Here is a 27,772-nt window from a genome sequence, read left to right as displayed (position 1 = left end):
CACTGGGTCAATGAAACTGAGGGAATGGCCTGGCAGAGTTTGACAAGTGTGCAAGACTGCTCTGATGACTCACTGCCTTGTGAAGCGATTATGCATGAATCTCCACAGGGTCACAATGAGCATCAACTGGATTCCAAATAGAATCAGAAGCATTTGTCAAAAACTGAAACGTGTTTTCACTCAACATCTCCTGGGAGACTTGGTGAGAAAGCAGAGTCCGCTTTTGGACCCAATGTAAGTGGTTCAGGGATGTATTGCTTAAAAAGGCTTAAAAGCCAATCACTAGTCAGGGCAGGAGCAAATAAAGCCTTGTATAATTTGTGTTGGCAGATGGGGGCGTGGTGGGAATGTTGTATACTAGAATCTGACATGCGGAAAGCAAAGAGAGGCCCACCGCGAAGGTGGTGACTGTGACCGAGAGGCTCCACCGCTGCTCTCGAGCAGAGGGCCATGCTGACTCTGGTTTCTCTTCATAACGCACAAGGCTTTCGCCTTTTACTAAAGACTTCCGTGGAGAGGAACAAACATGAGTTGAATCTATTTTTGGCAGGCTTTGCTGTATGGCTGAGCCTTATGAAATTGTGAAAAGTCAAAGAGCTGTCTAGGTCAGAAATCAAGTGTCCACAAAGGAGAGCTTGGGCGGAGGTGATGAGCAGCCATTGTTATGCACACCTACAAACGGGGTACCACGAATAGGGAGATTTGTGCCAAGAGGTTAGCTTGGACATCCAACACTTGTGGATTATCGCTTCTCGGCCTTTTGGCTAAGATCAAGTGTAGTATCTGTTCTTATCAGTTTAATATCTGATATGTGCTCTATATGAGGACTACATATTAAGCAGATTTTTGGCAAGAGGAGCAGAAATTTGGAGCTTGCTCCCTTCTCTCCACGCATCGACCTAGCATTGCAGTGCCGCTGGGAACGGTGCACTCTGTTCTTACCTTGTAGAAAAGCAAGCACTCAAACAATTGTGGAGGTTTCAAGGTGAATTCTACACTGGGTCAATGAAACTGAGGGAATGGCCTTGCAGAGTTTGACAAGTGTGCAAAACTGCTCTGATGACTCACTGCCTTGTGAAGCGATTATGCATGAATCTCCACGGGGTCACAATGAGCATCAACTGGATTCCAAATAGAATCAGAAGCATTTGTCAAAAACTGAAACGTGTTTTCACTCAACATCTCCTGGGAGACTTGGTGAGAAAGCAGAGTCCGCTTTTGGACCCAATGTAAGTGGTTCAGGGATGTATTGCTTAAAAAGGCTTAAAAGCCAATCACTAGTCAGGGCAGGAGCAAATAAAGCCTTGTATAATTTGTGTTGGCAGATGGGGGCGTGGTGGGAATGTTGTATACTAGAATCTGACATGCGGAAAGCAAAGAGAGGCCCACCGCGAAGGTGGTGACTGTGACCGAGAGGCTCCACCGCTGCTCTCGAGCAGAGGGCCATGCTGACTCTGGTTTCTCTTCATAACGCACAAGTCTTTCGCCTTTTACTAAAGACTTCCGTGGAGAGGAACAAACATGAGTTGAATCTATTTTTGGCAGGCTTTGCTGTATGGCTGAGCCTTATGAAATTGTGAAAAGTCAAAGAGCTGTTTAGGTCAGCAATCAAGTGTCCACAAAGGAGAGCTTGGGCGGAGGTGATGAGCAGCCATTGTTATGCACACCTACAAACGGGGTACCACAGCAAGGGAGATTTGTGCCAAGAGGTTAGGTTGGACATCCAACACTTGTGGATTATCGCTTCTCGGCCTTTTGGCTAAGATCAAGTGTAGTATCTGTTCTTATCAGTTTAATATCTGATATGTCCTCTATATGAGGACTACATATTAAGCAGATTTTTGGCAAGAGGAGCAGAAATTTGGAGCTTGCTCCCTTCTCTCCACGCATCGACCTAGCATTGCAGTGCCGCTGGGAACGGTGCACTCTGTTCTTACCTTGTAGAAAAGCAAACACTCAAACAATTGTGGAGGTTTCAAGGTGAATTCTACACTGGGTCAATGAAACTGAGGGAATGGCCTGGCAGAGTTTGACAAGTGTGCAAAACTGCTCTGATGACTCACTGCCTTGTGAAGCGATTATGCATGACTCTGCACGGGGTCACAATGAGCATCAACTGGATTCCAAATAGAATCAGAAGCATTTGTCAAAAACTGAAACGTGTTTTCACTCAACATCTCCTGGGAGACTTGGTGAGAAAGCAGAGTCCGCTTTTGGACCCAATGTAAGTGGTTCAGGGATGTATTGCTTAAAAAGGCTTAAAAGCCAATCACTAGTCAGGGCAGGAGCAAATAAAGCCTTGTATAATTTGTGTTGGCAGATGGGGGCGTGGTGGGAATGTTGTATACTAGAATCTGACATGCGGAAAGCAAAGAGAGGCCCACCGCGAAGGTGGTGACTGAGACCGAGAGGCTCCACCGCTGCTCTCGAGCAGAGGGCCATGCTGACTCTGGTTTCTCTTCATAACGCACAAGTCTTTCGCCTTTTACTAAAGACTTCCGTGGAGAGGAACAAACATGAGTTGAATCTATTTTTGGGAGGCTTTGCTGTTTGGCTGAGCCTTATGAAATTGTGAAAAGTCAAAGAGCTGTCTAGGTCAGCAATCAGGTGTCCACAAAGGAGAGCTTGGGCGGAGGTGATGAGCAGCCATTGTAATGCACACCTACAAACGGGGTACCACAGCAAGGGAGATTTGTGCCAAGAGGTTAGCGTGGACATCCAACACTTGTGGATTATCGCTTCTCGGCCTTTTGGCTAAGATCTAGCCAGGTGAGAAGGGTTTGCGGACGTGGATTGTCATAATGACGTCAGCAACAGTTTCACAGCAGGGACTTCCCGTGCTGAAAAATACTTTGAGATTCATTTGGAAGAGTACTGAAGTTTTTTTGGATAGGAGAGAATTTGGAGTTAATATTCTTTTTGGAGCCTTGTCCCTCAAGATAGATGACCTCCTCTGCTTGCAGAGAAATGCCACCGACCGTTTTTTTGATGTTACGTTCTATAATCTCACCAAGATGGAGGAAACGAAAAGGTTGGCTGATCGTTTGGCTGATGGACCACTGAGGGAGTACCAGATTCAAAGCCTTTGCCGAACTGGTGAGCGTGTTATCACAATTCATAACTATAATCCCTGGGTAACTGAAGAAGCAACCAGATACTTCCTTTCTAAGCATGTGACAGTGATTTCGAGCATGAGGGAAATCAGGGACTCTCTTGACGTTTGGACTGGAAAAAGACAATGTCGTGTGCGGCTGAAGGATGACCCAGATGGTCACGATGGCTACCACCACCCCCCTGCCTCCTTCACCATAGGCACAAATAGAGGATATCTGTACTACTCGGGCCAGCCTATTTACTGCAGAAAATGCACAGACTTTGGTCACACGGCAGAATCCTGCACGCAGGTGAGGTGCAGAAATTGCAAGGGTCTAGGACACAAAATGGGGACTTGTGACCGTTCCAGAAAATGCAATCTTTGTGGGTCTGAAGGACATTTATTTAAGCACTGCCCTGAGGTCCGCTCCTCCTATGCAAGCATTGTAAGGCGACCAATGTGCGAAGATCCTGATGCCTCCTCCCTGAGAGCAATTAACGAGGTAATTGATCAAATGTTTGTGGACAATGAGATTGAGGCAAATGTGGTTGATCCACCTGAACGAGCACCTCCCCCAGAGAAGAAGAAGGGGGAGGAGACTACAACCTCAGAGGAGAGCCAACCTGTTCCTGAGTGGACCACAGTGGAAAGCAGGGGAGGCAAGGGGAAAAAAAGGAGGATCGAGACAAGCGCTGTGCCCCTGGGAGTGGATAGCGTGTTCAGTGTTCTTTCTGAGGTTGTGGAGGAGTCGCAGGAGGAAGGGGAGATGGAGGGGCTGCAGGTGAACAGCGATCAGGATGTGAAGGCTGCTGCCAGGGTGGATGGGCTGGAGGGTGGAGAACATGGACAAATTCCAGTGCAGACTGAGGTGACAGACTCTGACGGCAGCATGCCCCCGTCCGGGTGTGTCCTGGTGGAGTCCCTGGCTCCGAACAACTCTGACAGGGATTTGGTTTCAGAGCAATGCTCATTGCTTCCAGAGGGTAATACCCCCAACTCAGGGCACGCGGTGCCCGAGGAAAAGACACATAGGGAAGGCATTGAATTTGACTGTGAAGTTGAAAATTAGAGAAAACACAGTGTCTCGTCTTTGATGGTTTGTTTGTTTGTTTTGTTTTTTGTCTCATTCCTCATTTACCAGAATGTCCTCATTACATATAGTTTCCATAAATGTTAGAGGTTTGAGGAACAAGGCCAAAAGGGAAGTGGTCTTTTCTCATTTATGTTCAATCAACTTTTCTTTATGCCTTTTGCAAGAGGTCCACTTGAAAAATGAAGACGACATGAACCTATTCTCAAAAGAGTGGACCAAAGGTGAATCTAGGTGGAGCATTGGGGGGGTCCATTCATCTGGGGTGGGAACACTATGTGGGAATAATGAAGTCCAAGTGGTTGGCAGTTTTTCAGTGGTACAGGGGAGGGTTTTGGTAACAGATATTGACTGGAAGGGAAAGGGGTTAAGAGTTATTAACATATATGCCCACTCTTCTCCAAAGGAGAGAAGGGAGCTTTTTCTTAGTCTTGACACTGCTTTCATGACCAACCGCCATGTGGTAATTGGAGGAGACTTCAATTCCCAAAGTGAGGGCAGCAAGGCCGAGGCCAGTTTAATAAATATTGTTACAAAGTATAATTTGGTGGATTCATATAAAAAAGCTAACCCAGACGATCTTGGCTTCACATGGTCAAATAGTAGAGGGGCGAAGAGTAGGATAGACTATATATTTTGTCCGGTAGAATTTCAGGTGACAGGGGCGAAAGTATCACCAGTTTTTTACACAGATCACAACATGCTCTCAGTAAAACTAACCTCAATGATGATCAAAAATGGTAAAGGGTATTGGAAATTAAACAACAATATTCTAGAGCTCCAGCAGTTTAGGGTAGCATTAAAGTGTTTTCTAAAAGATTGCTTTCATATGAGAGTATTTTATGAAAATGTCTGTGAATGGTGGGAAAGCACAAAGCTGCGTATTAGATACTACACACAGAATTACTCAAAAGAATCAAGGAAAGAGGAATTTAAATTATACTACCGACTGCAAAAAGCCATAAATAAATTAATGGAACAGAGAAATGCAGGTGGACAAATTGATAAGGACTTGCTGAAACATTTGCAAGATAAACAGAGGTTATTTTTTCACAACAGAGCAGAGGCCTATAAATTCCGGTGTCTTAGAGAGAAGTGGGAGAGTGACGAAAAGTGTTCTCCCTACTTCTTTAGACAGTCCAAAGCACAGGCAAAGAGGAGGAGCATAGTTTCCGTTTTAAATGAAACAGGTGAGGAGATTAACGATCCTGATGGGATTGCTCAAGTTATCTCTAATCATTTTTCTACGTTTTTTAAAGCAGAAAAGGTTGACTACATGAAAGGTCCAACATTGTTAGACAATATAGACAGATTCATACCTGAAGATCTGAGAACAGAGCTAGATAAAGATTTTACTTTAGAAGAAATCCTGAGGGCAACCATGTCTTTGAAAAAGGGCAAGGTGCCAGGAATAGATGGGATCACAAAAGAATTTTATATAATATTTTGGGAAGACATTGGGTCATGGCTGTTAGAGTTGTTCACTTATATATGTACATCTGGGATTATGGGGGAATCCATGAGAAAAGGGGTGATATCCCTGCTGTTTAAAAAAGGTGATGTCAACAAAATATCAAACTACAGGCCTCTAACAATGCTTTGTACAGATTATAAGATTTTTAGTAAGGTTTTGACAAACCGTTTGGTGTCAGCTCTACCCTTAATCATCGGCTCAGATCAGACATGTGCAGTACCTGGCAGGCAACTAAACTGGAATTTACAAATGCATAGAGATATACTATCTTATTCTCAGGACAGAAATATACCACTAATTGTCCTCAGTCTTGACCAGGAAAAAGCCTTTGACAGAGTTGATCACAATTTTTTGTTTAGGACACTAAAGAAATTTGGCTTCGGTGCTAGATTCAGGAGTTGGTTGAGGATTTTATACACAGAAGTCGGAAGCAGTGTTAATGTTAATGGCAACCTTGGTGAATTCTTTAAACAAACCAGAGGGGTCAGACAGGGATGTCCAGCATCAGCCCCCTTGTATGTGCTATTCATTGAAACGCTGGCATGTGCAATCAGGAAAAATGTTAACATCAAGGGTATACAGCTGCCTGGTGGTGAATCCTTGACCATATCCCAGTATGCAGATGACACTGTACTGTATTTAAAAGATGATTTCTGTCTGCGCGAAGCTATGCAGGTCATCGACACATTCTCAGTTGCTTCTGGTTCTAGAGTCAATACAGGAAAATCCCAAATCAAATACTTTGGAAAGTGGAAGGACAGAGTTGATAACCCTTTAGGGTTCTCTCTGTGTGCGGGGCCAATGACTTTACTGGGAATATCCTTTGGAAATAACAATGATGGAGAAACTAATTGGGAGACAAAATTGGGAAAAGTGCTGAAAAAACTAAATATGTGGAAATTAAGAAGGCTGTCCATTAGTGGTAAGATTTTGGTTATTAAATCTGATTTATTGCCGACATTACTTCATGTGGCTTATATTTTCCCCATGCCGGCTTTAGTTTGTTTAAAACTTCAAAAATCTCTGTTTCAGTTCATATGGGGAGGGTATGAATACATTAAAAGAGCTACAATGTATCAGCCGGTCGAAAGAGGTGGTAGGGACATGCCAAATTTAGGTTTGAAGTTCAAAGTTTTGTTTTTTTCAAATACATGTAGAATAATGTTAAACCCACCTGAACACAAATGCCAACCATTGATTAAATTCTGGCTCTCTATCCATCTGAGACCTCTTGTGGCGAAATGGGAAAACAGTTTTCCGAAAGCAGAGGTCATGCCAGATCATTATAAAAAAATGATAAGTTGGGCAAAGAAATACAAGGAGTGTTGGAAAAGAGATTCAGTAGTTAATCACAAAAAGCTGTATGAAACGTTGATTGCTAAGTTTGACCCTAAAGATGGTTTGCATGTTCATAGTGACGTGTGGAGAAGAACCCAATGCAAGAGTCTAGAAAACAGATTAAGAGATTTTAATTGGTTGGTGCTTCATAGGAAATTACCTGTGAGGAATACTCTATTTAATCATGATTTAACATTAAATAGGATATGCCCAAGACGTGGATGCAATGGGGTAGAAACCGTGGAACATGCATTATTTGAATGTCCCTTTGCAAAACAATTGTGGAAGAAATTGGGCCAAAGATTCGGTTTTCTAAAAGAGGTGAACTGGGAAAAAGTTCTGTTCATGGATTTTAGTTTAGAGGGGGACAAAGGTGTGTGCAAAGCCTTAGAACTTACATCAATTGTGAAGGCTAAGTTATGGGAGGTAAGAGGTAGTATAATAAATGAGACGGAAAAGTGGTCGATAGAAAACACTACACACAGTATTGAAGACATTATGCGGCGAAAACTTAAATTGGAGGCGAGCAAATGGGGCATCGACTCAATTAAAGATCGATGGAAAATTATTTTTGACAATCTGTAGACTGAACTCATGAAAGAGTCTTTTATTGTACCTCCTCTTATTTTCTTTTAGTCCGATAGAATTCTGGAGGTCTTAAGATGTGGAGAGATGATGATCTTTGTAATGTAAAGTATTGTACTGCTCATGAGTGAATTAAATAAAAATAAATTCCAAAAAAAAAAAAAAAAAAAAAAAAATCTGTTCTTATCAGTTTAATATCTGATATGTCCTCTATATGAGGACTACATATTAAGCAGATTTTTGGCAAGAGGAGCAGAAATTTGGAGCTTGCTCCCTTCTCTCCACGCATCGACCTAGCATTGCAGTGCCGCTGGGAACGGTGCACTCTGTTCTTACCTTGTAGAAAAGCAAACACTCAAACAATTGTGGAGGTTTCAAGGTGAATTCTACACTGGGTCAATGAAACTGAGGGAATGGCCTGGCAGAGTTTGACAAGTGTGCAAAACTGCTCTTATGACTCACTGCCTTGTGAAGTGATTATGCATGACTCTGCACGGGGTCACAATGAGCATCAACTGGATTCCAAATAGAATCAGAAGCATTTGTCAAAAACTGAAACGTGTTTTCACTCAACATCTCCTGGGAGACTTGGTGAGAAAGCAGAGTCCGCTTTTGGACCCAATGTAAGTGGTTCAGGGATGTATCGCTTAAAAAGGCTTAAAAGCCAATCACTAGTCAGGGCAGGAGCAAATAAAGCCTTGTATAATTTGTGTTGGCAGATGGGGGTGTGGTGGGAATGTTGTATACTAGAATCTGACATGCACAAAGCAAAGAGAGGCCCACCGCGAAGGTGGTGACTGTGACCGAGAGGCTCCACCGCTGCTCTCGAGCAGAGGGCCATGCTGACTCTGGTTTCTCTTCATAACGCACAAGTCTTTCGCCTTTTACTAAAGACTTCCGTGGAGAGGAACAAACATGAGTTGAATCTATTTTTGGCAGGCTTTGCTGTATGGCTGAGCCTTATGAAATTGTGAAAAGTCAAAGAGCTGTCTAGGTCAGCAATCAAGTGTCCACAAAGGAGAGCTTGGGCGGAGGTGATGAGCAGCCATTGTTATGCACACCTACAAACGGGGTACCACAGCAAGGGAGATTTGTGCCAAGAGGTTAGCTTGGACATCCAACACTTGTGGATTATCGCTTCTCGGCCTTTTGGCTAAGATCAAGTGTAGTATCTGTTCTTATCAGTTTAATATCTGATATGTGCTCTATATGAGGACTACATATTAAGCAGATTCTTGGCAAGAGGAGCAGAAATTTGGAGCTTGCTCCCTTCTCTCCACGCATCGACCTAGCATTGCAGTGCCGCTGGGAACGGTGCACTCTGTTCTTACCTTGTAGAAAAGCAAGCACTCAAACAATTGTGGAGGTTTCAAGGTGAATTCTACACTGGGTCAATGAAACTGAGGGAATGGCCTTGCAGAGTTTGACAAGTGTGCAAAACTGCTCTGATGACTCACTGCCTTGTGAAGCGATTATGCATGAATCTCCACGGGGTCACAATGAGCATCAACTGGATTCCAAATAGAATCAGAAGCATTTGTCAAAAACTGAAACGTGTTTTCACTCAACATCTCCTGGGAGACTTGGTGAGAAAGCAGAGTCCGCTTTTGGACCCAATGTAAGTGGTTCAGGGATGTATTGCTTAAAAAGGCTTAAAAGCCAATCACTAGTCAGGGCAGGAGCAAATAAAGCCTTGTATAATTTGTGTTGGCAGATGGGGGCGTGGTGGGAATGTTGTATACTAGAATCTGACATGCGGAAAGCAAAGAGAGGCCCACCGCGAAGGTGGTGACTGTGACCGAGAGGCTCCACCGCTGCTCTCGAGCAGAGGGCCATGCTGACTCTGGTTTCTCTTCATAACGCACAAGTCTTTCGCCTTTTACTAAAGACTTCCGTGGAGAGGAACAAACATGAGTTGAATCTATTTTTGGCAGGCTTTGCTGTATGGCTGAGCCTTATGAAATTGTGAAAAGTCAAAGAGCTGCTGGACAGCAATCAAGTGTCCACAAAGGAGAGCTTGGGCGGAGGTGATGAGCAGCCATTGTTATGCACACCTACAAACGGGGTACCACAGCAAGGGAGATTTGTGCCAAGAGGTTAGCTTGGACATCCAACACTTGTGGATTATCGCTTCTCGGCCTTTTGGCTAAGATCTAGCCAGGTGAGAAGGGTTTGCGGACGTGGATTGTCATAATGACGTCAGCAACAGTTTCACAGCAGGGACTTCCCGTGCTGAAAAATACTTTGAGATTCATTTGGAAGAGTACTGAAGTTTTTTTGGATAGGAGAGAATTTGGAGTTAATATTCTTTTTGGAGCCTTGTCCCTCAAGATAGATGACCTCCTCTGCTTGCAGAGAAATGCCACCGACCGTTTTTTTGATGTTACGTTCTATAATCTCACCAAGATGGAGGAAACGAAAAGGTTGGCTGATCGTTTGGCTGATGGACCACTGAGGGAGTACCAGATTCAAAGCCTTTGCCGAACTGGTGAGCGTGTTATCACAATTCATAACTATAATCCCTGGGTAACTGAAGAAGCAACCAGATACTTCCTTTCTAAGCATGTGACAGTGATTTCGAGCATGAGGGAAATCAGGGACTCTCTTGACGTTTGGACTGGAAAAAGACAATGTCGTGTGCGGCTGAAGGATGACCCAGATGGTCACGATGGCTACCACCACCCCCCTGCCTCCTTCACCATAGGCACAAATAGAGGATATCTGTACTACTCGGGCCAGCCTATTTACTGCAGAAAATGCACAGACTTTGGTCACACGGCAGAATCCTGCACGCAGGTGAGGTGCAGAAATTGCAAGGGTCTAGGACACAAAATGGGGACTTGTGACCGTTCCAGAAAATGCAATCTTTGTGGGTCTGAAGGTCATTTATTTAAGCACTGCCCTGAGGTCCGCTCCTCCTATGCAAGCATTGTAAGGCGACCAATGTGCGAAGATCCTGATGCCTCCTCCCTGAGAGCAATTAACGAGGTAATTGATCAAATGTTTGTGGACAATGAGATTGAGGCAAATGTGGTTGATCCACCTGAACGAGCACCTCCCCCAGAGAAGAAGAAGGGGGAGGAGACTACAACCTCAGAGGAGAGCCAACCTGTTCCTGAGTGGACCACAGTGGAAAGCAGGGGAGGCAAGGGGAAAAAAAGGAGGATCGAGACAAGCGCTGTGCCCCTGGGAGTGGATAGCGTGTTCAGTGTTCTTTCTGAGGTTGTGGAGGAGTCGCAGGAGGAAGGGGAGATGGAGGGGCTGCAGGTGAACAGCGATCAGGATGTGAAGGCTGCTGCCAGGGTGGATGGGCTGGAGGGTGGAGAACATGGACAAATTCCAGTGCAGACTGAGGTGACAGACTCTGACGGCAGCATGCCCCCGTCCGGGTGTGTCCTGGTGGAGTCCCTGGCTCCGAACAACTCTGACAGGGATTTGGTTTCAGAGCAATGCTCATTGCTTCCAGCGGGTAATACCCCCAACTCAGGGCACGCGGTGCCCGAGGAAAAGACACATAGGGAAGGCATTGAATTTGACTGTGAAGTTGAAAATTAGAGAAAACACAGTGTCTCGTCTTTGATGGTTTGTTTGTTTGTTTTGTTTTTTGTCTCATTCCTCATTTACCAGAATGTCCTCATTACATATAGTTTCCATAAATGTTAGAGGTTTGAGGAACAAGGCCAAAAGGGAAGTGGTCTTTTCTCATTTATGTTCAATCAACTTTTCTTTATGCCTTTTGCAAGAGGTCCACTTGAAAAATGAAGACGACGTGAACCTATTCTCAAAAGAGTGGACCAAAGGTGAATCTAGGTGGAGCATTGGGGGGGTCCATTCATCTGGGGTGGGAACACTATGTGGGAATAATGAAGTCCAAGTGGTTGGCAGTTTTTCAGTGGTACAGGGGAGGGTTTTGGTAACAGATATTGACTGGAAGGGAAAGGGGTTAAGAGTTATTAACATATATGCCCACTCTTCTCCAAAGGAGAGAAGGGAGCTTTTTCTTAGTCTTGACACTGCTTTCATGACCAACCGCCATGTGGTAATTGGAGGAGACTTCAATTCCCAAAGTGAGGGCAGCAAGGCCGAGGCCAGTTTAATAAATATTGTTACAAAGTATAATTTGGTGGATTCATATAAAAAAGCTAACCCAGACGATCTTGGCTTCACATGGTCAAATAGTAGAGGGGCGAAGAGTAGGATAGACTATATATTTTGTCCGGTAGAATTTCAGGTGACAGGGGCGAAAGTATCACCAGTTTTTTACACAGATCACAACATGCTCTCAGTAAAACTAACCTCAATGATGATCAAAAATGGTAAAGGGTATTGGAAATTAAACAACAATATTCTAGAGCTCCAGCAGTTTAGGGTAGCATTAAAGTGTTTTCTAAAAGATTGCTTTCATATGAGAGTATTTTATGAAAATGTCTGTGAATGGTGGGAAAGCACAAAGCTGCGTATTAGATACTACACACAGAATTACTCAAAAGAATCAAGGAAAGAGGAATTTAAATTATACTACCGACTGCAAAAAGCCATAAATAAATTAATGGAACAGAGAAATGCAGGTGGACAAATTGATAAGGACTTGCTGAAACATTTGCAAGATAAACAGAGGTTATTTTTTCACAACAGAGCAGAGGCCTATAAATTCCGGTGTCTTAGAGAGAAGTGGGAGAGTGACGAAAAGTGTTCTCCCTACTTCTTTAGACAGTCCAAAGCACAGGCAAAGAGGAGGAGCATAGTTTCCGTTTTAAATGAAACAGGTGAGGAGATTAACGATCCTGATGGGATTGCTCAAGTTATCTCTAATCATTTTTCTACGTTTATTAAAGCAGAAAAGGTTGACTACATGAAAGGTGCAACATTGTTAGACAATATAGACAGATTCATACCTGAAGATCTGAGAACAGAGCTAGATAAAGATTTTACTTTAGAAGAAATCCTGAGGGCAACCATGTCTTTGAAAAAGGGCAAGGTGCCAGGAATAGATGGGATCACAAAAGAATTTTATATAATATTTTGGGAAGACATTGGGTCATGGCTGTTAGAGTTGTTCACTTATATATGTACATCTGGGATTATGGGGGAATCCATGAGAAAAGGGGTGATATCCCTGCTGTTTAAAAAAGGTGATGTCAACAAAATATCAAACTACAGGCCTCTAACAATGCTTTGTACAGATTATAAGATTTTTAGTAAGGTTTTGACAAACCGTTTGGTGTCAGCTCTACCCTTAATCATCGGCTCAGATCAGACATGTGCAGTACCTGGCAGGCAACTAAACTGGAATTTACAAATGCATAGAGATATACTATCTTATTCTCAGGACAGAAATATACCACTAATTGTCCTCAGTCTTGACCAGGAAAAAGCCTTTGACAGAGTTGATCACAATTTTTTGTTTAGGACACTAAAGAAATTTGGCTTCGGTGCTAGATTCAGGAGTTGGTTGAGGATTTTATACACAGAAGTCGGAAGCAGTGTTAATGTTAATGGCAACCTTGGTGAATTCTTTAAACAAACCAGAGGGGTCAGACAGGGATGTCCAGCATCAGCCCCCTTGTATGTGCTATTCATTGAAACGCTGGCATGTGCAATCAGGAAAAATGTTAACATCAAGGGTATACAGCTGCCTGGTGGTGAATCCTTGACCATATCCCAGTATGCAGATGACACTGTACTGTATTTAAAAGATGATTTCTGTCTGCGCGAAGCTATGCAGGTCATCGACACATTCTCAGTTGCTTCTGGTTCTAGAGTCAATACAGGAAAATCCCAAATCAAATACTTTGGAAAGTGGAAGGACAGAGTTGATAACCCTTTAGGGTTCTCTCTGTGTGCGGGGCCAATGACTTTACTGGGAATATCCTTTGGAAATAACAATGATGGAGAAACTAATTGGGAGACAAAATTGGGAAAAGTGCTGAAAAAACTAAATATGTGGAAATTAAGAAGGCTGTCCATTAGTGGTAAGATTTTGGTTATTAAATCTGATTTATTGCCGACATTACTTCATGTGGCTTATATTTTCCCCATGCCGGCTTTAGTTTGTTTAAAACTTCAAAAATCTCTGTTTCAGTTCATATGGGGAGGGTATGAATACATTAAAAGAGCTACAATGTATCAGCCGGTCGAAAGAGGTGGTAGGGACATGCCAAATTTAGGTTTGAAGTTCAAAGTTTTGTTTTTTTCAAATACATGTAGAATAATGTTAAACCCACCTGAACACAAATGCCAACCATTGATTAAATTCTGGCTCTCTATCCATCTGAGACCTCTTGTGGCGAAATGGGAAAACAGTTTTCCGAAAGCAGAGGTCATGCCAGATCATTATAAAAAAATGATAAGTTGGGCAAAGAAATACAAGGAGTGTTGGAAAAGAGATTCAGTAGTTAATCACAAAAAGCTGTATGAAACGTTGATTGCTAAGTTTGACCCTAAAGATGGTTTGCATGTTCATAGTGACGTGTGGAGAAGAACCCAATGCAAGAGTCTAGAAAACAGATTAAGAGATTTTAATTGGTTGGTGCTTCATAGGAAATTACCTGTGAGGAATACTCTATTTAATCATGATTTAACATTAAATAGGATATGCCCAAGACGTGGATGCAATGGGGTAGAAACCGTGGAACATGCATTATTTGAATGTCCCTTTGCAAAACAATTGTGGAAGAAATTGGGCCAAAGATTCGGTTTTCTAAAAGAGGTGAACTGGGAAAAAGTTCTGTTCATGGATTTTAGTTTAGAGGGGGACAAAGGTGTGTGCAAAGCCTTAGAACTTACATCAATTGTGAAGGCTAAGTTATGGGAGGTAAGAGGTAGTATAATAAATGAGACGGAAAAGTGGTCGATAGAAAACACTACACACAGTATTGAAGACATTATGCGGCGAAAACTTAAATTGGAGGCGAGCAAATGGGGCATCGACTCAATTAAAGATCGATGGAAAATTATTTTTGACAATCTGTAGACTGAACTCATGAAAGAGTCTTTTATTGTACCTCCTCTTATTTTCTTTTAGTCCGATAGAATTCTGGAGGTCTTAAGATGTGGAGAGATGATGATCTTTGTAATGTAAAGTATTGTACTGCTCATGAGTGAATTAAATAAAAATAAATTCCAAAAAAAAAAAAAAAAAAAAAAAAATCTGTTCTTATCAGTTTAATATCTGATATGTCCTCTATATGAGGACTACATATTAAGCAGATTTTTGGCAAGAGGAGCAGAAATTTGGAGCTTGCTCCCTTCTCTCCACGCATCGACCTAGCATTGCAGTGCCGCTGGGAACGGTGCACTCTGTTCTTACCTTGTAGAAAAGCAAACACTCAAACAATTGTGGAGGTTTCAAGGTGAATTTTACACTGGGTCAATGAAACTGAGGGAATGGCCTGGCAGAGTTTGACAAGTGTGCAAAACTGCTCTTATGACTCACTGCCTTGTGAAGTGATTATGCATGACTCTGCACGGGGTCACAATGAGCATCAACTGGATTCCAAATAGAATCAGAAGCATTTGTCAAAAACTGAAACGTGTTTTCACTCAACATCTCCTGGGAGACTTGGTGAGAAAGCAGAGTCCGCTTTTGGACCCAATGTAAGTGGTTCATGGATGTATCGCTTAAAAAGGCTTAAAAGCCAATCACTAGTCAGGGCAGGAGCAAATAAAGCCTTGTATAATTTGTGTTGGCAGATGGGGGCGTGGTGGGAATGTTGTATACTAGAATCTGACATGCACAAAGCAAAGAGAGGCCCACCGCGAAGGTGGTGACTGTGACCGAGAGGCTCCACCGCTGCTCTCGAGCAGAGGGCCATGCTGACTCTGGTTTCTCTTCATAACGCACAAGTCTTTCGCCTTTTACTAAAGACTTCCGTGGAGAGGAACAAACATGAGTTGAATCTATTTTTGGCAGGCTTTGCTGTATGGCTGAGCCTTATGAAATTGTGAAAAGTCAAAGAGCTGTCTAGGTCAGCAATCAGGTGTCCACAAAGGAGAGCTTGGGCGGAGGTGATGAGCAGCCATTGTTATGCACACCTACAAACGGGGTACCACAGCAAGGGAGATTTGTGCCAAGAGGTTAGCTTGGACATCCAACACTTGTGGATTATCGCTTCTCGGCCTTTTGGCTAAGATCAAGTGTAGTATCTGTTCTTATCAGTTTAATATCTGATATGTCCTCTATATGAGGACTACATATTAAGCAGATTTTTGGCAAGAGGAGCAGAAATTTGGAGCTTGCTCCCTTCTCTCCACGCATCGACCTAGCATTGCAGTGCCGCTGGGAACGGTGCACTCTGTTCTTACCTTGTAGAAAAGCAAACAATTGTGGAGGTTTCAAGGTGAATTCTACACTGGGTCAATGAAACTGAGGGAATGGCCTGGCAGAGTTTGACAAGTGTGCAAGACTGCTCTGATGACTCACTGCCTTGTGAAGCGATTATGCATGAATCTCCACAGGGTCACAATGAGCATCAACTGGATTCCAAATAGAATCAGAAGCATTTGTCAAAAACTGAAACGTGTTTTCACTCAACATCTCCTGGGAGACTTGGTGAGAAAGCAGAGTCCGCTTTTGGACCCAATGTAAGTGGTTCAGGGATGTATTGCTTAAAAAGGCTTAAAAGCCAATCACTAGTCAGGGCAGGAGCAAATAAAGCCTTGTATAATTTGTGTTGGCAGATGGGGGCGTGGTGGGAATGTTGTATACTAGAATCTGACATGCGGAAAGCAAAGAGAGGCCCACCGCGAAGGTGGTGACTGTGACCGAGAGGCTCCACCGCTGCTCTCGAGCAGAGGGCCATGCTGACTCTGGTTTCTCTTCATAACGCACAAGTCTTTCGCCTTTTACTAAAGACTTCCGTGGAGAGGAACAAACATGAGTTGAATCTATTTTTGGCAGGCTTTGCTGTATGGCTGAGCCTTATGAAATTGTGAAAAGTCAAAGAGCTGTCTAGGTCAGCAATCAAGTGTCCACAAAGGAGAGCTTGGGCGGAGGTGATGAGCAGCCATTGTTATGCACACCTACAAACGGGGTACCACAGCAAGGGAGATTTGTGCCAAGAGGTTAGCTTGGACATCCAACACTTGTGGATTATCGCTTCTCGGCCTTTTGGCTAAGATCAAGTGTAGTATCTGTTCTTATCAGTTTAATATCTGATATGTGCTCTATATGAGGACTACATATTAAGCAGATTCTTGGCAAGAGGAGCAGAAATTTGGAGCTTGCTCCCTTCTCTCCACGCATTGGCCTAGCATTGCAGTGCCGCTGGGAACGGTGCACTCTGTTCTTACCTTGTAGAAAAGCAAGCACTCAAACAATTGTGGAGGTTTCAAGGTGAATTCTACACTGGGTCAATGAAACTGAGGGAATGGCCTTGCAGAGTTTGACAAGTGTGCAAAACTGCTCTGATGACTCACTGCCTTGTGAAGCGATTATGCATGAATCTCCACGGGGTCACAATGAGCATCAACTGGATTCCAAATAGAATCAGAAGCATTTGTCAAAAACTGAAACGTGTTTTCACTCAACATCTCCTGGGAGACTTGGTGAGAAAGCAGAGTCCGCTTTTGGACCCAATGTAAGTGGTTCAGGGATGTATTGCTTAAAAAGGCTTAAAAGCCAATCACTAGTCAGGGCAGGAGCAAATAAAGCCTTGTATAATTTGTGTTGGCAGATGGGGGCGTGGTGGGAATGTTGTATACTAGAATCTGACATGCGGAAAGCAAAGAGAGGCCCACCGCGAAGGTGGTGACTGTGACCGAGAGGCTCCACCGCTGCTCTCGAGCAGAGGGCCATGCTGACTCTGGTTTCTCTTCATAACGCACAAGTCTTTCGCCTTTTACTAAAGACTTCCGTGGAGAGGAACAAACATGAGTTGAATCTATTTTTGGCAGGCTTTGCTGTATGGCTGAGCCTTATGAAATTGTGAAAAGTCAAAGAGCTGCTGGACAGCAATCAAGTGTCCACAAAGGAGAGCTTGGGCGGAGGTGATGAGCAGCCATTGTTATGCACACCTACAAACGGGGTACCACAGCAAGGGAGATTTGTGCCAAGAGGTTAGCTTGGACATCCAACACTTGTGGATTATCGCTTCTCGGCCTTTTGGCTAAGATCTAGCCAGGTGAGAAGGGTTTGCGGACGTGGATTGTCATAATGACGTCAGCAACAGTTTCACAGCAGGGACTTCCCGTGCTGAAAAATACTTTGAGATTCATTTGGAAGAGTACTGAAGTTTTTTTGGATAGGAGAGAATTTGGAGTTAATATTCTTTTTGGAGCCTTGTCCCTCAAGATAGATGACCTCCTCTGCTTGCAGAGAAATGCCACCGACCGTTTTTTTGATGTTACGTTCTATAATCTCACCAAGATGGAGGAAACGAAAAGGTTGGCTGATCGTTTGGCTGATGGACCACTGAGGGAGTACCAGATTCAAAGCCTTTGCCGAACTGGTGAGCGTGTTATCACAATTCATAACTATAATCCCTGGGTAACTGAAGAAGCAACCAGATACTTCCTTTCTAAGCATGTGACAGTGATTTCGAGCATGAGGGAAATCAGGGACTCTCTTGACGTTTGGACTGGAAAAAGACAATGTCGTGTGCGGCTGAAGGATGACCCAGATGGTCACGATGGCTACCACCACCCCCCTGCCTCCTTCACCATAGGCACAAATAGAGGATATCTGTACTACTCGGGCCAGCCTATTTACTGCAGAAAATGCACAGACTTTGGTCACACGGCAGAATCCTGCACGCAGGTGAGGTGCAGAAATTGCAAGGGTCTAGGACACAAAATGGGGACTTGTGACCGTTCCAGAAAATGCAATCTTTGTGGGTCTGAAGGTCATTTATTTAAGCACTGCCCTGAGGTCCGCTCCTCCTATGCAAGCATTGTAAGGCGACCAATGTGCGAAGATCCTGATGCCTCCTCCCTGAGAGCAATTAACGAGGTAATTGATCAAATGTTTGTGGACAATGAGATTGAGGCAAATGTGGTTGATCCACCTGAACGAGCACCTCCCCCAGAGAAGAAGAAGGGGGAGGAGACTACAACCTCAGAGGAGAGCCAACCTGTTCCTGAGTGGACCACAGTGGAAAGCAGGGGAGGCAAGGGGAAAAAAAGGAGGATCGAGACAAGCGCTGTGCCCCTGGGAGTGGATAGCGTGTTCAGTGTTCTTTCTGAGGTTGTGGAGGAGTCGCAGGAGGAAGGGGAGATGGAGGGGCTGCAGGTGAACAGCGATCAGGATGTGAAGGCTGCTGCCAGGGTGGATGGGCTGGAGGGTGGAGAACATGGACAAATTCCAGTGCAGACTGAGGTGACAGACTCTGACGGCAGCATGCCCCCGTCCGGGTGTGTCCTGGTGGAGTCCCTGGCTCCGAACAACTCTGACAGGGATTTGGTTTCAGAGCAATGCTCATTGCTTCCAGCGGGTAATACCCCCAACTCAGGGCACGCGGTGCCCGAGGAAAAGACACATAGGGAAGGCATTGAATTTGACTGTGAAGTTGAAAATTAGAGAAAACACAGTGTCTCGTCTTTGATGGTTTGTTTGTTTGTTTTGTTTTTTGTCTCATTCCTCATTTACCAGAATGTCCTCATTACATATAGTTTCCATAAATGTTAGAGGTTTGAGGAACAAGGCCAAAAGGGAAGTGGTCTTTTCTCATTTATGTTCAATCAACTTTTCTTTATGCCTTTTGCAAGAGGTCCACTTGAAAAATGAAGACGACGTGAACCTATTCTCAAAAGAGTGGACCAAAGGTGAATCTAGGTGGAGCATTGGGGGGGTCCATTCATCTGGGGTGGGAACACTATGTGGGAATAATGAAGTCCAAGTGGTTGGCAGTTTTTCAGTGGTACAGGGGAGGGTTTTGGTAACAGATATTGACTGGAAGGGAAAGGGGTTAAGAGTTATTAACATATATGCCCACTCTTCTCCAAAGGAGAGAAGGGAGCTTTTTCTTAGTCTTGACACTGCTTTCATGACCAACCGCCATGTGGTAATTGGAGGAGACTTCAATTCCCAAAGTGAGGGCAGCAAGGCCGAGGCCAGTTTAATAAATATTGTTACAAAGTATAATTTGGTGGATTCATATAAAAAAGCTAACCCAGACGATCTTGGCTTCACATGGTCAAATAGTAGAGGGGCGAAGAGTAGGATAGACTATATATTTTGTCCGGTAGAATTTCAGGTGACAGGGGCGAAAGTATCACCAGTTTTTTACACAGATCACAACATGCTCTCAGTAAAACTAACCTCAATGATGATCAAAAATGGTAAAGGGTATTGGAAATTAAACAACAATATTCTAGAGCTCCAGCAGTTTAGGGTAGCATTAAAGTGTTTTCTAAAAGATTGCTTTCATATGAGAGTATTTTATGAAAATGTCTGTGAATGGTGGGAAAGCACAAAGCTGCGTATTAGATACTACACACAGAATTACTCAAAAGAATCAAGGAAAGAGGAATTTAAATTATACTACCGACTGCAAAAAGCCATAAATAAATTAATGGAACAGAGAAATGCAGGTGGACAAATTGATAAGGACTTGCTGAAACATTTGCAAGATAAACAGAGGTTATTTTTTCACAACAGAGCAGAGGCCTATAAATTCCGGTGTCTTAGAGAGAAGTGGGAGAGTGACGAAAAGTGTTCTCCCTACTTCTTTAGACAGTCCAAAGCACAGGCAAAGAGGAGGAGCATAGTTTCCGTTTTAAATGAAACAGGTGAGGAGATTAACGATCCTGATGGGATTGCTCAAGTTATCTCTAATCATTTTTCTACGTTTTTTAAAGCAGAAAAGGTTGACTACATGAAAGGTGCAACATTGTTAGACAATATAGACAGATTCATACCTGAAGATCTGAGAACAGAGCTAGATAAAGATTTTACTTTAGAAGAAATCCTGAGGGCAACCATGTCTTTGAAAAAGGGCAAGGTGCCAGGAATAGATGGGATCACAAAAGAATTTTATATAATATTTTGGGAAGACATTGGGTCATGGCTGTTAGAGTTGTTCACTTATATATGTACATCTGGGATTATGGGGGAATCCATGAGAAAAGGGGTGATATCCCTGCTGTTTAAAAAAGGTGATGTCAACAAAATATCAAACTACAGGCCTCTAACAATGCTTTGTACAGATTATAAGATTTTTAGTAAGGTTTTGACAAACCGTTTGGTGTCAGCTCTACCCTTAATCATCGGCTCAGATCAGACATGTGCAGTACCTGGCAGGCAACTAAACTGGAATTTACAAATGCATAGAGATATACTATCTTATTCTCAGGACAGAAATATACCACTAATTGTCCTCAGTCTTGACCAGGAAAAAGCCTTTGACAGAGTTGATCACAATTTTTTGTTTAGGACACTAAAGAAATTTGGCTTCGGTGCTAGATTCAGGAGTTGGTTGAGGATTTTATACACAGAAGTCGGAAGCAGTGTTAATGTTAATGGCAACCTTGGTGAATTCTTTAAACAAACCAGAGGGGTCAGACAGGGATGTCCAGCATCAGCCCCCTTGTATGTGCTATTCATTGAAACGCTGGCATGTGCAATCAGGAAAAATGTTAACATCAAGGGTATACAGCTGCCTGGTGGTGAATCCTTGACCATATCCCAGTATGCAGATGACACTGTACTGTATTTAAAAGATGATTTCTGTCTGCGCGAAGCTATGCAGGTCATCGACACATTCTCAGTTGCTTCTGGTTCTAGAGTCAATACAGGAAAATCCCAAATCAAATACTTTGGAAAGTGGAAGGACAGAGTTGATAACCCTTTAGGGTTCTCTCTGTGTGCGGGGCCAATGACTTTACTGGGAATATCCTTTGGAAATAACAATGATGGAGAAACTAATTGGGAGACAAAATTGGGAAAAGTGCTGAAAAAACTAAATATGTGGAAATTAAGAAGGCTGTCCATTAGTGGTAAGATTTTGGTTATTAAATCTGATTTATTGCCGACATTACTTCATGTGGCTTATATTTTCCCCATGCCGGCTTTAGTTTGTTTAAAACTTCAAAAATCTCTGTTTCAGTTCATATGGGGAGGGTATGAATACATTAAAAGAGCTACAATGTATCAGCCGGTCGAAAGAGGTGGTAGGGACATGCCAAATTTAGGTTTGAAGTTCAAAGTTTTGTTTTTTTCAAATACATGTAGAATAATGTTAAACCCACCTGAACACAAATGCCAACCATTGATTAAATTCTGGCTCTCTATCCATCTGAGACCTCTTGTGGCGAAATGGGAAAACAGTTTTCCGAAAGCAGAGGTCATGCCAGATCATTATAAAAAAATGATAAGTTGGGCAAAGAAATACAAGGAGTGTTGGAAAAGAGATTCAGTAGTTAATCACAAAAAGCTGTATGAAACGTTGATTGCTAAGTTTGACCCTAAAGATGGTTTGCATGTTCATAGTGACGTGTGGAGAAGAACCCAATGCAAGAGTCTAGAAAACAGATTAAGAGATTTTAATTGGTTGGTGCTTCATAGGAAATTACCTGTGAGGAATACTCTATTTAATCATGATTTAACATTAAATAGGATATGCCCAAGACGTGGATGCAATGGGGTAGAAACCGTGGAACATGCATTATTTGAATGTCCCTTTGCAAAACAATTGTGGAAGAAATTGGGCCAAAGATTCGGGTTTCTAAAAGAGGTGAACTGGGAAAAAGTTCTGTTCATGGATTTTAGTTTAGAGGGGGACAAAGGTGTGTGCAAAGCCTTAGAACTTACATCAATTGTGAAGGCTAAGTTATGGGAGGTAAGAGGTAGTATAATAAATGAGACGGAAAAGTGGTCGATAGAAAACACTACACACAGTATTGAAGACATTATGCGGCGAAAACTTAAATTGGAGGCGAGCAAATGGGGCATCGACTCAATTAAAGATCGATGGAAAATTATTTTTGACAATCTGTAGACTGAACTCATGAAAGAGTCTTTTATTGTACCTCCTCTTATTTTCTTTTAGTCCGATAGAATTCTGGAGGTCTTAAGATGTGGAGAGATGATGATCTTTGTAATGTAAAGTATTGTACTGCTCATGAGTGAATTAAATAAAAAAAAATTCCAAAAAAAAAAAAAAATCTGTTCTTATCAGTTTAATATCTGATATGTCCTCTATATGAGGACTACATATTAAGCAGATTTTTGGCAAGAGGAGCAGAAATTTGGAGCTTGCTCCCTTCTCTCCACGCATCGACCTATTATTGCAGTGCCGCTGGGAACGGTGCACTCTGTTCTTACCTTGTAGAAAAGCAAACACTCAAACAATTGTGGAGGTTTCAAGGTGAATTCTACACTGGGTCAATGAAACTGAGGGAATGGCCTGGCAGAGTTTGACAAGTGTGCAAAACTGCTCTTATGACTCACTGCCTTGTGAAGTGATTATGCATGACTCTGCACGGGGTCACAATGAGCATCAACTGGATTCCAAATAGAATCAGAAGCATTTGTCAAAAACTGAAACGTGTTTTCACTCAACATCTCCTGGGAGACTTGGTGAGAAAACAGAGTCCGCTTTTGGTCCCAATGTAAGTGGTTCAGGGATGTATCGCTTAAAAAGGCTTAAAAGCCAATCACTAGTCAGGGCAGGAGCAAATAAAGCCTTGTATAATTTGTGTTGGCAGATGGGGGCGTGGTGGGAATGTTGTATACTAGAATCTGACATGCGCAAAGCAAAGAGAGGCCCACCGCGAAGGTGGTGACTGTGACCGAGAGGCTCCACCGCTGCTCTCGAGCAGAGGGCCATGCTGACTCTGGTTTCTCTTCATAACGCACAAGTCTTTCGCCTTTTACTAAAGACTTCCGTGGAGAGGAACAAACATGAGTTGAATCTATTTTTGGCAGGCTTTGCTGTATGGCTGAGCCTTATGAAATTGTGAAAAGTCAAAGAGCTGTCTAGGTCAGCAATCAGGTGTCCACAAAGGAGAGCTTGGGCGGAGGTGATGAGCAGCCATTGTTATGCACACCTACAAACGGGGTACCACAGCAAGGGAGATTTGTGCCAAGAGGTTAGCTTGGACATCCAACACTTGTGGATTATCGTTTCTCGGCCTTTTGGCTAAGATCAAGTGTAGTATCTGTTCTTATCAGTTTAATATCTGATATGTCCTCTATACGAGGACTACATATTAAGCAGATTTTTGGCAAGAGGAGCAGAAATTTGGAGCTTGCTCCCTTCTCTCCACGCATCGACCTAGCATTGCAGTGCCGCTGGGAACGGTGCACTCTGTTCTTACCTTGTAGAAAAGCAATCACTCAAACAATTGTGGAGGTTTCAAGGTGAATTCTACACTGGGTCAATGAAACTGAGGGAATGGCCTGGCAGAGTTTGACAAGTGTGCAAAACTGCTCTGATGACTCACTGCCTTGTGAAGCGATTATGCATGAATCTCCACGGGGTCACAATGAGCATCAACTGGATTCCAAATAGAATCAGAAGCATTTGTCAAAAACTGAAACGTGTTTTCACTCAACATCTCCTGGGAGACTTGGTGAGAAAGCAGAGTCCGCTTTTGGACCCAATGTAAGTGGTTCAAGGATGTATTGCTTAAAAAGGCTTAAAAGCCAATCACTAGTCAGGGCAGGAGCAAATAAAGCCTTGTATAATTTGTGTTGGCAGATGGGGGCGTGGTGGGAATGTTGTATACTAGAATCTGACATGCGGAAAGCAAAGAGAGGCCCACCGCGAAGGTGGTGACTGTGACCGAGAGGCTCCACCGCTGCTCTCGAGCAGAGGGCCATGCTGACTCTGGTTTCTCTTCATAACGCACAAGTCTTTCGCCTTTTACTAAAGACTTCCGTGGAGAGGAACAAACATGAGTTGAATCTATTTTTGGCAGGCTTTGCTGTATGGCTGAGCCTTATGAAATTGTGAAAAGTCAAAGAGCTGTTTAGGTCAGCAATCAAGTGTCCACAAAGGAGAGCTTGGGCGGAGGTGATGAGCAGCCATTGTTATGCACACCTACAAACGGGGTACCACACTAAGGGAGATTTGTGCCAAGAGGTTAGCTTGGACATCCAACACTTGTGGATTATCGCTTCTCGGCCTTTTGGCTAAGATCAAGTGTAGTATCTGTTCTTATCAGTTTAATATCTGATATGTCCTCTATATGAGGACCACATATTAAGCAGATTTTGGGCAAGAGGAGCAGAAATTTGGAGCTTGCTCCCTTCTCTCCACGCATCGACCTAGCATTGCAGTGCCGCTGGGAACGGTGCACTCTGTTCTTACCTTGTAGAAAAGCAAACACTCAAACAATTGTGGAGGTTTCAAGGTGAATTCTACAATGGGTCAATGAAACTGAGGGAATGGCCTGGCAGAGTTTGACAAGTGTGCAAAACTGCTCTGAAAACTCACTGCCTTGTGAAGCGATTATGCATGAATCTCCACGGGGTCACAATGAGCATCAACTGGATTCCAAATAGAATCAGAAGCATTTGTCAAAAACTGAAACGTGTTTTCACTCAACATCTCCTGGGAGACTTGGTGAGAAAGCAGAGTCCGCTTTTGGACCCAATGTAAGTGGTTCAGGGATGTATTGCTTAAAAAGGCTTAAAAGCCAATCACTAGTCAGGGCAGGAGCAAATAAAGCCTTGTATAATTTGTGTTGGCAGATGGGGGCGTGGTGGGAATGTTGTATACTAGAATCTGACATGCGGAAAGCAAAGAGAGGCCCACCGCGAAGGTGGTGACTGTGACCGAGAGGCTCCACCGCTGCTCTCGAGCAGAGGGCCATGCTGACTCTGGTTTCTCTTCATAACGCACAAGTCTTTCGCCTTTTACTAAAGACTTCCGTGGAGAGGAACAAACATGAGTTGAATCTATTTTTGGCAGGCTTTGCTGTATGGCTGAGCCTTATGAAATTGTGAAAAGTCAAAGAGCTGTCTAGGTCAGCAATCAAGTGTCCACAAAGGAGAGCTTGGGCGGAGGTGATGAGCAGCCATTGTTATGCACACCTACAAACGGGGTACCACAGCAAGGGAGATTTGTGCCAAGAGGTTAGCTTGGACATCCAACACTTGTGGATTATCGCTTCTCGGCCTTTTGGCTAAGATCAAGTGTAGTATCTGTTCTTATCAGTTTAATATCTGATATGTGCTCTATATGAGGACTACATATTAAGCAGATTTTTGGCAAGAGGAGCAGAAATTTGGAGCTTGCTCCCTTCTCTCCACGCATCGACCTAGCATTGCAGTGCCGCTGGGAACGGTGCACTCTGTTCTTACCTTGTAGAAAAGCAAGCACTCAAACAATTGTGGAGGTTTCAAGGTGAATTCTACACTGGGTCAATGAAAATGAGGGAATGGCCTTGCAGAGTTTGACAAGTGTGCAAAACTGCTCTGATGACTCACTGCCTTGTGAAGCGATTATGCATGAATCTCCACAGGGTCACAATGAGCATCAACTGGATTCCAAATAGAATCAGAAGCATTTGTCAAAAACTGAAACGTGTTTTCACTCAACATCTCCTGGGAGACTTGGTGAGAAAGCAGAGTCCGCTTTTGGACCCAATGTAAGTGGTTCAGGGATGTATTGCTTAAAAAGGCTTAAAAGCCAATCACTAGTCAGGGCAGGAGCAAATAAAGCCTTGTATAATTTGTGTTGGCAGATGGGGGCGTGGTGGGAATGTTGTATACTAGAATCTGACATGCGGAAAGCAAAGAGAGGCCCACCGCGAAGGTGGTGACTGTGACCGAGAGGCTCCACCGCTGCTCTCGAGCAGAGGGCCATGCTGACTCTGGTTTCTCTTCATAACGCACAAGTCTTTCGCCTTTTACTAAAGACTTCCGTGGAGAGGAACAAACATGAGTTGAATCTATTTTTGGCAGGCTTTGCTGTATGGCTGAGCCTTATGAAATTGTGAAAAGTCAAAGAGCTGTTTAGGTCAGCAATCAAGTGTCCACAAAGGAGAGCTTGGGCGGAGGTGATGAGCAGCCATTGTTATGCACACCTACAAACGGGGTACCACAGCAAGGGAGATTTGTGCCAAGAGGTTAGCTTGGACATCCAACACTTGTGGATTATCGCTTCTCGGCCTTTTGGCTAAGATCAAGTGTAGTATCTGTTCTTATCAGTTTAATATCTGATATGTCCTCTATATGAGGACTACATATTAAGCAGATTTTTGGCAAGAGGAGCAGAAATTTGGAGCTTGCTCCCTTCTCTCCACGCATCGACCTAGCATTGCAGTGCCGCTGGGAACGGTGCACTCTGTTCTTACCTTGTAGAAAAGCAAACACTCAAACAATTGTGGAGGTTTCAAGGTGAATTCTACACTGGGTCAATGAAACTGAGGGACTGGCCTGGCAGAGTTTGACAAGTGTGCAAAACTGCTCTTATGACTCACTGCCTTGTGAAGTGATTATGCATGACTCTGCACGGGGTCACAATGAGCATCAACTGGATTCCAAATAGAATCAGAAGCATTTGTCAAAAACTGAAACGTGTTTTCACTCAACATCTCCTGGGAGACTTGGTGAGAAAGCAGAGTCCGCTTTTGGACCCAATGTAAGTGGTTCAGGGATGTATTGCTTAAAAAGGCTTAAAAGCCAATCACTAGTCAGGGCTGGAGCAAATAAAGCCTTGTATAATTTGTGTTGGCAGATGGGGGCGTGGTGGGAATGTTGTATACTAGAATCTGACATGCGCAAAGCAAAGAGAGGCCCACCGCGAAGGTGGTGACTGTGACCGAGAGGCTCCACCGCTGCTCTCGAGCAGAGGGCCATGCTGACTCTGGTTTCTCTTCATAACGCACAAGTCTTTCGCCTTTTACTAAAGACTTCCGTGGAGAGGAACAAACATGAGTTGAATCTATTTTTGGCAGGCTTTGCTGTATGGCTGAGCCTTATGAAATTGTGAAAAGTCAAAGAGCTGTCTAGGTCAGCAATCAAGTGTCCACAAAGGTGAGCTTGGGCGGAGGTGATGAGCAGCCATTGTTATGCACACCTACAAACGGGGTACCACAGCAAGGGAGATTTGTGCCAAGAGGTTAGCTTGGACATCCAACACTTGTGGATTATCGCTTCTCGGCCTTTTGGCTAAGATCAAGTGTAGTATCTGTTCTTATCAGTTTAATATCTGATATGTGCTCTATATGAGGACTACATATTAAGCAGATTTTTGGCAAGAGGAGCAGAAATTTGGAGCTTGCTCCCTTCTCTCCACGCATCGAC

The 27,772-nt window shown here is 43.5% G+C and overlaps 25 non-coding genes and 1 pseudogene across 25 annotated transcripts in view; all 26 read left to right on the top strand.

The window, feature by feature from the left end:
- The first annotated feature begins 454 nt into the window (after nt 1–454).
- On the top strand, nt 455–567 carry LOC133963832 (U5 spliceosomal RNA). Its single transcript, XR_009923315.1, has one exon. It is a non-coding gene; the product is annotated as a U5 spliceosomal RNA (small nuclear RNA).
- A 177-nt stretch (nt 568–744) lies between these two features.
- LOC133962804 (U2 spliceosomal RNA) lies at nt 745–936 on the top strand. The gene has a single exon (XR_009922375.1). It is a non-coding gene; the product is annotated as a U2 spliceosomal RNA (small nuclear RNA).
- A 513-nt stretch (nt 937–1,449) lies between these two features.
- Nucleotides 1,450–1,562, top strand: LOC133963492 (U5 spliceosomal RNA). Its single transcript, XR_009922991.1, has one exon. It is a non-coding gene; the product is annotated as a U5 spliceosomal RNA (small nuclear RNA).
- Nucleotides 1,563–1,739: 177 nt separating this feature from the next.
- Nucleotides 1,740–1,931, top strand: LOC133964236 (U2 spliceosomal RNA). The gene has a single exon (XR_009923701.1). It is a non-coding gene; the product is annotated as a U2 spliceosomal RNA (small nuclear RNA).
- Nucleotides 1,932–2,444: 513 nt separating this feature from the next.
- On the top strand, nt 2,445–2,560 carry LOC133963172 (U5 spliceosomal RNA). Its single transcript, XR_009922685.1, has one exon. It is a non-coding gene; the product is annotated as a U5 spliceosomal RNA (small nuclear RNA).
- A 5,163-nt stretch (nt 2,561–7,723) lies between these two features.
- LOC133963009 (U2 spliceosomal RNA) lies at nt 7,724–7,911 on the top strand. The gene has a single exon (XR_009922556.1). It is a non-coding gene; the product is annotated as a U2 spliceosomal RNA (small nuclear RNA).
- Nucleotides 7,912–8,424: 513 nt separating this feature from the next.
- Nucleotides 8,425–8,537, top strand: LOC133963491 (U5 spliceosomal RNA). The gene has a single exon (XR_009922990.1). It is a non-coding gene; the product is annotated as a U5 spliceosomal RNA (small nuclear RNA).
- A 177-nt stretch (nt 8,538–8,714) lies between these two features.
- On the top strand, nt 8,715–8,906 carry LOC133962894 (U2 spliceosomal RNA). The gene has a single exon (XR_009922460.1). It is a non-coding gene; the product is annotated as a U2 spliceosomal RNA (small nuclear RNA).
- A 513-nt stretch (nt 8,907–9,419) lies between these two features.
- LOC133963490 (U5 spliceosomal RNA) lies at nt 9,420–9,532 on the top strand. Its single transcript, XR_009922989.1, has one exon. It is a non-coding gene; the product is annotated as a U5 spliceosomal RNA (small nuclear RNA).
- A 5,164-nt stretch (nt 9,533–14,696) lies between these two features.
- On the top strand, nt 14,697–14,884 carry LOC133963008 (U2 spliceosomal RNA). The gene has a single exon (XR_009922555.1). It is a non-coding gene; the product is annotated as a U2 spliceosomal RNA (small nuclear RNA).
- Nucleotides 14,885–15,397: 513 nt separating this feature from the next.
- On the top strand, nt 15,398–15,510 carry LOC133963489 (U5 spliceosomal RNA). Its single transcript, XR_009922988.1, has one exon. It is a non-coding gene; the product is annotated as a U5 spliceosomal RNA (small nuclear RNA).
- A 177-nt stretch (nt 15,511–15,687) lies between these two features.
- On the top strand, nt 15,688–15,879 carry LOC133964235 (U2 spliceosomal RNA). The gene has a single exon (XR_009923700.1). It is a non-coding gene; the product is annotated as a U2 spliceosomal RNA (small nuclear RNA).
- Nucleotides 15,880–16,384: 505 nt separating this feature from the next.
- LOC133963488 (U5 spliceosomal RNA) lies at nt 16,385–16,497 on the top strand. The gene has a single exon (XR_009922987.1). It is a non-coding gene; the product is annotated as a U5 spliceosomal RNA (small nuclear RNA).
- Nucleotides 16,498–16,674: 177 nt separating this feature from the next.
- On the top strand, nt 16,675–16,866 carry LOC133962916 (U2 spliceosomal RNA). Its single transcript, XR_009922481.1, has one exon. It is a non-coding gene; the product is annotated as a U2 spliceosomal RNA (small nuclear RNA).
- Nucleotides 16,867–17,379: 513 nt separating this feature from the next.
- On the top strand, nt 17,380–17,492 carry LOC133963487 (U5 spliceosomal RNA). Its single transcript, XR_009922986.1, has one exon. It is a non-coding gene; the product is annotated as a U5 spliceosomal RNA (small nuclear RNA).
- Nucleotides 17,493–22,656: 5,164 nt separating this feature from the next.
- On the top strand, nt 22,657–22,834 carry LOC133963081 (U2 spliceosomal RNA; annotated as a pseudogene).
- Nucleotides 22,835–23,347: 513 nt separating this feature from the next.
- On the top strand, nt 23,348–23,460 carry LOC133963486 (U5 spliceosomal RNA). The gene has a single exon (XR_009922985.1). It is a non-coding gene; the product is annotated as a U5 spliceosomal RNA (small nuclear RNA).
- A 177-nt stretch (nt 23,461–23,637) lies between these two features.
- On the top strand, nt 23,638–23,829 carry LOC133962684 (U2 spliceosomal RNA). The gene has a single exon (XR_009922262.1). It is a non-coding gene; the product is annotated as a U2 spliceosomal RNA (small nuclear RNA).
- Nucleotides 23,830–24,342: 513 nt separating this feature from the next.
- LOC133963485 (U5 spliceosomal RNA) lies at nt 24,343–24,455 on the top strand. The gene has a single exon (XR_009922984.1). It is a non-coding gene; the product is annotated as a U5 spliceosomal RNA (small nuclear RNA).
- A 177-nt stretch (nt 24,456–24,632) lies between these two features.
- Nucleotides 24,633–24,824, top strand: LOC133962767 (U2 spliceosomal RNA). Its single transcript, XR_009922340.1, has one exon. It is a non-coding gene; the product is annotated as a U2 spliceosomal RNA (small nuclear RNA).
- Nucleotides 24,825–25,337: 513 nt separating this feature from the next.
- LOC133963484 (U5 spliceosomal RNA) lies at nt 25,338–25,450 on the top strand. Its single transcript, XR_009922983.1, has one exon. It is a non-coding gene; the product is annotated as a U5 spliceosomal RNA (small nuclear RNA).
- Nucleotides 25,451–25,627: 177 nt separating this feature from the next.
- Nucleotides 25,628–25,819, top strand: LOC133962803 (U2 spliceosomal RNA). The gene has a single exon (XR_009922374.1). It is a non-coding gene; the product is annotated as a U2 spliceosomal RNA (small nuclear RNA).
- Nucleotides 25,820–26,332: 513 nt separating this feature from the next.
- On the top strand, nt 26,333–26,445 carry LOC133963482 (U5 spliceosomal RNA). Its single transcript, XR_009922981.1, has one exon. It is a non-coding gene; the product is annotated as a U5 spliceosomal RNA (small nuclear RNA).
- A 177-nt stretch (nt 26,446–26,622) lies between these two features.
- Nucleotides 26,623–26,814, top strand: LOC133964234 (U2 spliceosomal RNA). Its single transcript, XR_009923699.1, has one exon. It is a non-coding gene; the product is annotated as a U2 spliceosomal RNA (small nuclear RNA).
- A 513-nt stretch (nt 26,815–27,327) lies between these two features.
- Nucleotides 27,328–27,440, top strand: LOC133963481 (U5 spliceosomal RNA). The gene has a single exon (XR_009922980.1). It is a non-coding gene; the product is annotated as a U5 spliceosomal RNA (small nuclear RNA).
- Nucleotides 27,441–27,617: 177 nt separating this feature from the next.
- Nucleotides 27,618–27,772, top strand: part of LOC133962802 (U2 spliceosomal RNA) — a 192-nt gene continuing 37 nt past the window's right edge. Inside the window, exon 1 of the small nuclear RNA XR_009922373.1 lies at nt 27,618–27,772. This exon is cut by the window's right edge and continues 37 nt beyond it. This is a non-coding gene — a small nuclear RNA (U2 spliceosomal RNA).

Source organism: Platichthys flesus, chromosome 10 (genome assembly GCF_949316205.1).
Source record: "Platichthys flesus chromosome 10, fPlaFle2.1, whole genome shotgun sequence".
Classification (NCBI taxonomy): Eukaryota; Metazoa; Chordata; class Actinopteri; order Pleuronectiformes; family Pleuronectidae; genus Platichthys; species Platichthys flesus.
This window is presented reverse-complemented; position numbering and strand designations above follow the sequence as displayed.